The sequence below is a fragment of the Meriones unguiculatus genome, chromosome 17 (assembly GCF_030254825.1).
Source record: "Meriones unguiculatus strain TT.TT164.6M chromosome 17, Bangor_MerUng_6.1, whole genome shotgun sequence".
NCBI classification, from domain to species: domain Eukaryota; kingdom Metazoa; phylum Chordata; class Mammalia; order Rodentia; family Muridae; genus Meriones; species Meriones unguiculatus.
Genome location: NC_083364.1, coordinates 35,202,999 through 35,212,917, shown reverse-complemented (window position 1 = coordinate 35,212,917; position 9,919 = coordinate 35,202,999). Strand labels below are relative to the sequence as shown.

Here is a 9,919-nt window from a genome sequence, read left to right as displayed (position 1 = left end):
ACTTTTACTTTATGGGTAAGGACAGGGCTAGGACACCTGATTCAAATTCAGGAGCCAGAAGAACTAGGGCCTGGGCCCCATCCTGTGACTGTGGACCTCAGGGCTCTTTCTATTCCCCTTGCATTGGTAATGGACCCCTCAGGAGCTATCTGAGACACCAACCAGCAAACTCCCACAGAAAGTAGTGAATGAAGCTGTCAAGCCGTACGTACTTGATGAACTAGGCATTTTCTATATCCCTAAGTCCCAGTTCACCCATGAGAATTTCACAAAGGTAAAATATAGAAAGTAATGAACAAGTTCGTGTTCAGTTGCCATAGAAACCTATGCTTATCTTAGGGTTCATATTCTGTACAAAAATTCCAAAAATTCCCCCCTGAGGATCTTAGCTTTCTAAATCTGAAAACTAAAACATGCTAAACCGGATTAGATGTTTTTAGGTAATTTTACCTTTGATACTAGTCTACATCTGTAACTTCCATCCCCGGCATCAAAGGAAGAAGAACCTTCCAGAACAAATGAGTGGTTTTGTTAGCATGTTGCAAGAGATGTCCATCCATTACTCAGCTTTGATTGAGTGTAAGACATCGTGCTAGGCTTATGAACTTTCAGTTCTACGTGATGAAAATCTAAAAGCTCATTTTAGACACTTCCAAACGGGCCCCAGGACACCTATCTCAAGGAAAAGAAAAAGTCAGATCCCCTTTAGCTACTATCTACTAAGGAGTGTTCTTTCTTCCTTTAAAATATAAAGTTGTGGAGCTGGAGAGGTGGCTCAGTGGGTAAGAGCACTGTCTGTCCTTCCAAAAGTCTTGAGTTCAATTCCCAACAACCACATGGTGGCTCGCAACCACCTACAATGAGATCTGGTGCCCTCTTCTGGTGTGCAGGTGTACACGAAGACAGAGCACTCATACACAGAAAATTAAAAAAAAACAAAACATTTTTTAAATAAAGTTGTACGTGGTACAATTCCAAAATTCACACTGTATCTGAATAGTGTGATCTCTATCTGAGAGTACATTCGATCAAAAAGCAACGCCATATCGTTTGCGAGGGAGAGGCGATATTGATCTGGCAAGTGGAAACTGAGGAAGGATTTCTAGGTGGAAATCCTGTTCCTGCTAGATGGAAGAGGACAACATTCTGAAAGAAATTCCAAAAGTCGGTGGCACGAAGGAGGCGATGGCGTGCTTGACGTGGAAGGTTCAGTGAGGAGAACAGAATCTCCACGGCAGGAAGTGACGTCCCCACCAGCTGCAGCTGACTGCCAGGTGCCACGCCCTCAGCAAGGGCACCAAGATGCCAAATACGCTGTCCCTGCTTTTGAGTTAATTATGTTTCCTCTGGCGGGAGTCAGCCGACGATCTAGCCAGGTCTAGCCGGCGTGGTCCGGGCCCCAGTGGATCGGTCTGTCTCTGAGAGCACACGGAGGTTGCCCACACCCTGCCCAGGGGGTCGTGGGTGGGGGCTGGTTGCTGCCCGGACACAGATAGGAGTCTCTGGGCAGTGCCTTTGAAGGCTAATGTTTATGTGTGGTTCTGGAGATTTGAGGGGAAAAAAAAAAGAAAAAAAGACAGAAACACAAGAATGTGCAATTTAAAAAAAAAATCCTCCTGAGAGATAAATGATCTCTCAAACCTTCACCCTTCACCCCATCGCACTTAGAATGGGGCAGGCAGGAGGCCGAGGGAGCTTCCCCAGGCTTACCGGGTCTCCAGGGACACCCACTCTTCCCATTAGCAGCAACCCCGGCCAGAGCAGGCACCGCAGCTGCGCTGCTACTGGCTCTATTGGATTACAAAACCGAGTAATTGCCATTTAAGAGTCGAGTAATGGCGAGGGCATTCATCTGCGCTCCTGTTCATTTGCACAGCAATTAATTTGTACCTAAGTTAACAGTAAAAATGGTTATGTGATCTAATAAAGTAGAATAGAAATGACTTCAAGAGGAGAAAAAAAAAAAAAAAAAAAGAACCATTTCTGTTCCACCCTGCTAGCCAGGCCAAATCACTCTTTTCCTGTCATGCTGTTGTTTGTCTCTCTGAGATGCTTATTTTCAGGCAGGAAGAGGGGAATGGGGTGCCCGTGCTGTCCCCTGTCAGGGGTCCAGCCTCAGAGGCCATGAACAGGAAAATGAGATTTGTGCAGTGCAATATTCTATTGACTTGACATGATACAGACGAGTCACCTCTGCGGGACACCCTGAGGGAAGGCCATGAAATGAGCCCTGTGGAATTGTTTACGGCACAGAACAGACATGAACCAAGCCAGAGCCTGTTAGCACGGAATTGTGAGCTGGGGCTCCTGGGTACCATATGGCCAGCACACACATTTTGCTTGGCATGAAAGGGGTTTGAAGCCCTTGGAATTGTTCTTAATTCTCAAAAACTGGAATATTTGCATGTAAATAAGCAGATTTCCAAGTGTCTCAGAAAGCTGGAATTTCACCCGGCCTGCATTGACGGGCCTGTCTGACACCACTTTCCTGAGGCTGAGCGCTGACAGTCCCTTTTACGCCTGCCGTGCTTACTGCTCCACAGCAGTCTCTGTTGCCCTGTACTGTCCTCATCTGTCCACTGTTAAACAGGCTAGCTAGGCTTCCGGTTTGTGACCCATTTCCGCATTTGCCTAGTCATTTCTCAGGCGTAACCTAAACCTACTGGGTTGCTGTTCACGCCTGGCTTAACTTTTCACTTCCTGGAGCATTTTGCGTTGTCGGCGTTTGAATGCCTTAGAGTCGGAAGTTGTTCCGCCGGCGGACATCTTATCCAGGCGACTGTGTTGCGTGGCTCTGGCATTGAACCACAGAGCCACAGTTACTGAAGGCGGTGGATCTATCTGCTGTTTCAGGAACCAAGGCTAAGAGAAAGAGGCCGAGCCACTTGCTCAGACTCAGGTTGTGACTTGAATCTGAGCTAAGAGCTAAACAAGCCTTTTCTGTTGTATCTCAGCTTGTTCTGGAATGTTCCTTCATGAGATCTTGTGCCTCAGAGGGACACAGAGCTTCTCCAGCAATCCTCTACACTTTGGAGAGGTCCAGCAGTGTAGGCCTATTGCTCTCCAAGATGGCATCCTATGGCGAGGTGTGGCAGTCAAAGCCTAGCCTCAGACCCATTCTCCAGGCTTCTGAGAGCCTTGCAGGGGGAGTGAGACCAGCTGGACTCTCCCTACCCCTTCTCTCCGACCAGCCGCCTGACCCTAGGCAAGTTTCCTCACTGGCCCCTCCACGTCATGACTTCCCACCATCAGCTAGGAATGCCTGCTTCGTGCTGTGATGCTCATGGGACAAGCAGACGTTCTCTGAAATATGTAAGTCATCAGGACCACTGATGTGGGAGAGGAGAGACATCCCAAGTTCCCTCTATTGCAAGGGAGGCCCGCTCAGTGCATAGCCAGCCACAGACAGAGCTCTGATTAGTCTCCCGGCCCTTCCTGCACAGTGAGAGTTGGAATCACACGACTCAGTTGAAACTGTCTGTCCCCAAGCATGGACAGCCAGCGGGGTGACAGAACTGCCCAAGGGGTTTCATGGAAGTCAAGTCTCTATGCAGAGACAGGATCATTTCACTGACTGGGTTGTAAGGGCAAAGTGTGGGGGAGGGGAAGGGAGCAGAAAGACCCTACACCTTCCTCCTTCTCCACCCCAGGCTGGAATTCTAGATCCCATGGAATTAGAGGAGGAGCCCTGGGATCCTCAGGGGATGGCAGCCCCCCTCTCCCCTGGGGTGGGGGCTGATTCTCAGCTCAACAACACAGGCTTGGGAGACATAATGAGTGCAAATGAGCACGGTTCCTGCTAGGCTCGTGAGACGCACCAGCGCTCAGTTTAACTAGATTTCTGCAGTGACATCCAGGCATGTTCTGCATTAAATTAGAGCTGGTAATTTCTTTCAGAGGGAAACAGCTCTGAAATGGCATGAGAGACGAAAATCTGTTCCTTGAAAAATGACACCATATGGGCCCGCGCTGCTGCAGTTGGGGTAGAAGACTTTGCCTCCCTTTGTAACTCGCCAAGCCGCTGCTGTTAATGTCAGATCTGCAACAGAGCCATATCCTAACGGCACCCAGATTAGCTGTTAACAAGGAACTCTAGGCTAGCTCCAGGCAAGCGCATCGCCCTGACTGTGAGAGACGAGAGACGGGGAAACGTTGCTTTTGTGAAACAGTGCTTATTGATACTGTCAAGCCTCGGAAAACATCACTCCTTGCTCTCAGTGGGATGTCAGAGGAGGAGAGCACCCAGCCTGCTATCTGCCTAGATGCCAGGAGCCAACAACTAAACCTGCGGGTCTAGGAAAAGACGTCTCCAAAGACGCTAGTGAGAGTTCAGAGGATACTGTGAAGAGACATCATGGGCAACTCTTATAAAGGAAAACACTTCACTGGGGTTTAGTCCAATTAAAGGACCAGTTCTTTAATTGACAGTTTAGTCCACTATGATCAAGGTAGGAAGCATGGTGGCGTGCAGGCAGACAGGGTGCTGGAGAGTAGCTGAGGGTTCTGCCTCTGGATCCATAGCCAACAGGAATAGAGAGTGATCCTCGGCCTGGCTTGAGCTTCTGAAACCTCAAAGCCTGCCCCCAGTGACACACCTTCTCCAACAAGGCCACACCTCGTAACAGTGCCACTCCCAGTGAGCCTACCGGGGCCATTTTCAAATCAGCTCAGATGGTACAAAACAAACCCAGGACTTACAGATCGTCCAGTCGTCAACATACAAACAAGACCTTTGGAATCCAGACCTTGCTGGCCTCTATGCAAAGCCAGCTTGACCCTGACCTTTCTTTGTCAGCTGGCTCCCTTATCTCGAAGTGTGCTGAGGGGACAGTATGGCATGAAGATAACAGGACAGGCATGGAAAGCCACGTTTGCTCTGGATGAAGGTGGGGGCAGAGCCAGCATGCCTTTAAAGAGCAAGTCCTGGGTGCGAATTAAGACTGAATCTGATTGGCCCACGGCAGCAGCCATGGTTGATACCTACCTGGGCTTTGGCAGGGCTCCCCTTGTGAGGAGAGGGGAAAACTAGGTTTCTGGCAGTTCTGGTATCCAGTTATCTTTTCCAGCAGATGATCTAGAAAGATAAGTTTGAGAGACGCATCTGTATAGCTGATATTTACGAAATGATGAGGTTTGGATTTTCTCTCTCTCTCTCTTTTTTTATAGAGAGCAGGGTTTATTATTACTATTATTATTGTCATTTACAATTTATTCACTTTGTATGGATTTGAGTTTTCTCAGTGACGTGCATAGGAATGCCGTGGGAAGCACTTGGGTTCTAGGCTGTCTTCCGTAAGGGCGCAGCTGGACTGCTGCTGGCAATAATCCTACTGACTCCCTGATAGCCATCTAGGCTGTGCAAAGGCCCCAGTGCAAGCATGATCACCAGTCAGCACCTTTGAGAAGAGAAGAGAGGTCGAGTCAGGATCCAGATGCTTCTGCATACCCAGGAGATGTAACCACAGCTTACTCCCCCGGGGCCTTCACAGCCGTTCTCTAGCACTGGCTCAGGCTCTTAGCCAAGTGCAAAGCTCATAACATAGTTTTGATTAAAGAGGACTTCCTTGTCCACTCAAGAAATTTGCCTTCAAAATAAAACACATGAAGAAACAGTAGCACAGAGATGAATGTTCCTCCAACATATAGAAGGTAAAATTTGGAGATTCATACACAAGAGCTTGCTACACGCAAGCACAAGAGCCTTCTTTGGGATCCTCAACAGACACATAAAAGAGCCCAGAATGGCAAGGCCACATGTAGCTCTAGGGCTAGACAAGTGGATAGAGTCAGGAGGATCCCTAGGGCTGACTGGCCACAGCTTAGCCCAAACAGCTGGTTCCAGGTTCAATGAGAGCCCTTACTTCAAAAATAAATTGGAGAGCAACTGAGGGAGACACCTGATCCTGACCTCTGGAACACACGCGCGCGCACACACACACACACACACACACACACACACACACACACACACAAATGCATGCCCACACCCACTGGAGAGATGGCTCAGTGGTTAAGGGTACTTGTTCTTGCATGGACCTCTGTTTGATTCCCAGCACTGACATGGCAGCTCCCAATAACTCAAAACTCCAGACCCAGTGTCCCCTTCTGACCTCTATGGTCATCAGGCACTCACACGATACACACACAAGCATGTAGCCAAAACACTCATACCCATAAAATAAATCAATCTTTAAACGTTAAACAGCAACACTTGCAAACACAGGAAAGCATCCTGGCTGCAAGCAGCAGAGGCTTTAAAAGGAGCAAGAATCTTTTAAAAGAACAAGCCTCAGCAAAGTTCATACAGACCACATTTACATCCCTGTCTCCCTTCTGTCTGTCTGTCATTGCTGCTCTGAGACAGGATCTCTCTATGGAGACCAGGCTAGCTTCAACCTCACAGAGTTCCACCTGCCTCTGGTGCCCATGTGTTGGGCTTAAAGGTGGGTGCCACTTTGCCACTTCACCTCAGTTAGTTTTCCTAGGGTGTCATGGGGAAGCTCTGGCTTCCGTTCTAGTACAGCTCTGCAATAAAAATTATGTGGTAAAGCCAGGCATGGTGGCCGTGCCTTTAGTCCCTGCACCCAAAAAGCAGGGGCAGCCTGATCTGTTATTTGAGGCTACCCTGGGCTACACATAGAGTTCCAGGCCAGCCAGGGTTACATAGTGAAACCCTTTCTCAGAGGAGGGAAAAAAAAAGTTAGCATCAAAAATTCTAAAATCTTCTAGTCCCAGAAAGAACTACAGATCCAACAAAGGTTCATGGGCTTATCAGGAAGTAAAGGAAAAAATTTGAAGCCTAGAATTACAATAGGCAGAAACATGATTCTTATTAAATAATAAAAAATATATATATTTCCAGTAGAGACAAATATCAAGTCCTCCAATGATGCTTATAAATCAGTCTCAAGATGAATAGCTGCTACCACAATGGCTCATTTTCCCTGGCGCTGCCTGGGAGGATGACTCACATAAACTCCCGACCTTTTGTGTCTTTGCAGATAGATCCATCTTCTCCAATTATCTCCACAGTCGCTCTCTGTAGTGCGGGTGGGCACGGGCTTTCGCTCATCCCCTTCTGAGTTTGCCAAGAGCTTCCTGAGGTGGTTTCTAACAAGCCAAGCTCATCAATAAAACAAGCTCTTTTTGAAGATATTTCTTAAACCTGAGAAAAGAGAGACAATCAATAAAAAATTAAAAAAAAAACAAGCCAAACCTTCGCAATGCAAAGACTGAAAATGTGCTCATTTTTTTAGGGCTGTCATAACAAATTGTTGCAGACCCAAATAGCTTAAATAGCAGAATGAGTTTTCCCACGAGGCTGGAAGTCTGAAGTCCAGCTGTCAGCAGGGTTGGCTTCTTCTCCTTGGCCTGCAAACAAGCCATCTCCTTGCTACGTCCTCACATGCACCCCTGAAGCCTTCTCGTGTGCCCCTTCCCTGTTCTCCTAAAGACACCAGTAGAATTGGATTAGGCTCCATCCTGACTTCATCCATTTTCGTTGAGTCATTTCAAGAACCCTGTCTACAGATGGTGACTTTCTGAGACAGGGGGACATCCAGAGCTTGTACCTTGACAAAGCAAAATGCCCACAGGCATGACCTACGGGCTCCAGCCAAGACAGGAGGACGCTCTCCTGCACAAACCACACACACCCATGATTTGTGTTTTGCCCAAAACAAATAAGCATAAGTTGGCATAAATCTGTACCTTTCTTTCAACCCAGGCAGCCCTGAGGAAATGGGCTGCAGGGGGTGGGAGAGTGGTTTTCAGGTCAAAGTCAAGGTCATCTGTCCTGGCTTCTGAACAGCAGCTGCTAGAGCAGTGGGGAGAGGTGGAGCAGTGGAGAGGGGTGGGGGAGAGATGGGGGGGGAGCAGTAGAAAGGGTGGGGAGAGGTGAGGAGTGTTGGTCCTTTGGAAACAGGCACGTAGCTTCCTTAGGACATGTGTTGATTATCTTCCCCTAAATGGTTTTTCTCCCCTAAAGAAATTCTTCCTGACTGGCTAGGAAAGGAGAGAGCAGATCTGGAACCTTTGGATACCCATCCCTTTCCCCTGCCCCAGGCCCAACAGACAGATGTGCTGAGATGACCACACTGGAAAACAATGCCTCCTTAGTGATGTATAGGCTCACCCCTTCCAGATGTCCAAAGGAATCCACAAACAAAAGCAGATTTTCCTAAACCCGCCTACCCTGTTCTGCACACGCTGATCTGGGCCCTGTAGCCCCGGAAATTCCTGATCTCCCTGCAGGAAGGTGGATGTGCATGCCTGGGAATGTCCGTAGCTTTCCACCATGGAGCTCCAGAGACAGCTACAGGCCTAAACAGAGTGACCCTGAGAAACAAGGGGTGTCAGCACAGCCTCTAGTCTGATGAATCAGGGCTGCCCACTCGCCCAGAGGCACCCATCGTGACAAGACCCAGAAGTTTTGAGTGCCTAATACATGCCGGGCCTTTAGACATACTGTGGTACGATGCCCCTTGCCCCAGACATGGATCATTACCTTACTGATGAGAAGGCCAAGGTCAGCAAGGTTAAACCTACTTGCTTCCTTCCTCCAAGATCAACAGCTATCAAGACAGAGCTGGAGTTTATACGAAAATAAAACCAGGCCCTCCCTCCCCAGTATGGTAATGCTTTCCTCTGTGCCCGAACCATAGGCAACAGAGTGGCACAGGCCCTGGGCGGTTCCTCAAAGGCCCTCCTCAGGCACGGAAGGCTGCAGGCACTTGCCTTCTCTTAAGCTTCTGCCAACCGCAGCCTCACGTGACCCCTCGGTGTCCTGATCGGGACTTAGCCCACAGAAGCTCTTAACAAAGGAAAATGGAACTCAAGTACCATTAGGTCACGACACAAGTGGTACCAGGTCACACGGATGAATGCCCTCACTCTTGTTCTGGAAAAAGATACTGGAGGGCCCTTGGGGAGCCCTCTCGGAACCGGCGGATGGGTGGCTGCCACATGGGCCCAGTTACAGTCCTGTAGGGAGAGGGGATAAAGAGTGCCAACAGATTTCTAGATCCTCAAGGAGTAGCCACTGGTGACCCTCCTTCTGTAGCCCTTCTGTTCCCCTCCTTAATCCCCGCTCTTCATAACAGTTTCTGTTCTGAAATGGCCACTTAATCAAGAGGAAGGAGACAGAGAGAGAGAGACGGTTGGTTTTGCCTCACACTGTCACCGTGTCCTTGTGGACAGATCATGAATGACCCCATCACGGGCTTTGCCTCACAAGCACCAACAGTGATGATCCCTACTGAGAGGGGAGGCTGGGGTGGGCCAGAAATGAGCTCTGGGCCCAGGGTAAAAAGGTTCCCTGAACACCAGATGGTTCAAACCGGATCAAAGCCATTTTGACGTCCCCGCCAAATCGGAAAGCACCAACATTTCAGTTTCGTCCCTTCACACACCTTCTTGTATTTCCCCGCTGCTCTGGGAAAGAAAGTTATTTTAGAAAATAATGGATTCTCCCCTTTCGGAATGTGGGCTTTCCAGCTTGGTGAGGAGGATCCTATGAAAATAAAACCAATCTAGGCGTTAATTTCTACTTAACACAGCCTTTTCGTGGCATCTGCCAATCAAGAGGCTAGAGCAACCGTGAAGAGAGGGGAAACCCTGCCCCACCCTCTCAGCCCCTGAGAGAGCCAAGTATTTGTTTTTCCCTCTTCTTAATCTGAACTGGTTTCTTCCGCAAAGCCCTTTCCAAACAGCTATTGATTTCCCCAGCTTGAACAGCCCATTAATAATGCTCCGGAGTCCCTTTAATACCTCCGCTTTGTTTGGGTTGGACTTGCTCCCCGGGCTCCTCTGGGGGAGCCTGTCTTCCTCAAAGGCCAAACTGGTTCCCAGGGAGATTGGGATCGCGGCCGCACCCCAGTCTGGGTCAGTGTGGGCAAATGAGCTTGCTGGAAACCAGCCT

At 48.8% G+C, this 9,919-nt stretch overlaps 1 long non-coding RNA gene across 2 annotated transcripts; it reads right to left on the bottom strand.

Moving 5' to 3' along the window:
* Positions 1 to 5,147: 5,147 nt before the first annotated feature.
* LOC132648689 (uncharacterized) lies at positions 5,148 to 8,049 on the bottom strand. Of its 2 annotated transcripts, none has more exons than XR_009587087.1 (3): positions 7,711 to 8,049; positions 6,985 to 7,165; positions 5,148 to 5,396 (listed from the first exon to the last, which is right to left on the bottom strand). It is a non-coding gene; the product is annotated as an uncharacterized LOC132648689 (long non-coding RNA). The 2 variants fall into 2 exon arrangements; XR_009587086.1 differs by lacking the exon at positions 7,711 to 8,049 and adding an exon at positions 7,283 to 7,575.
* Between the last annotated feature and the right edge of the window lie 1,870 nt (positions 8,050 to 9,919).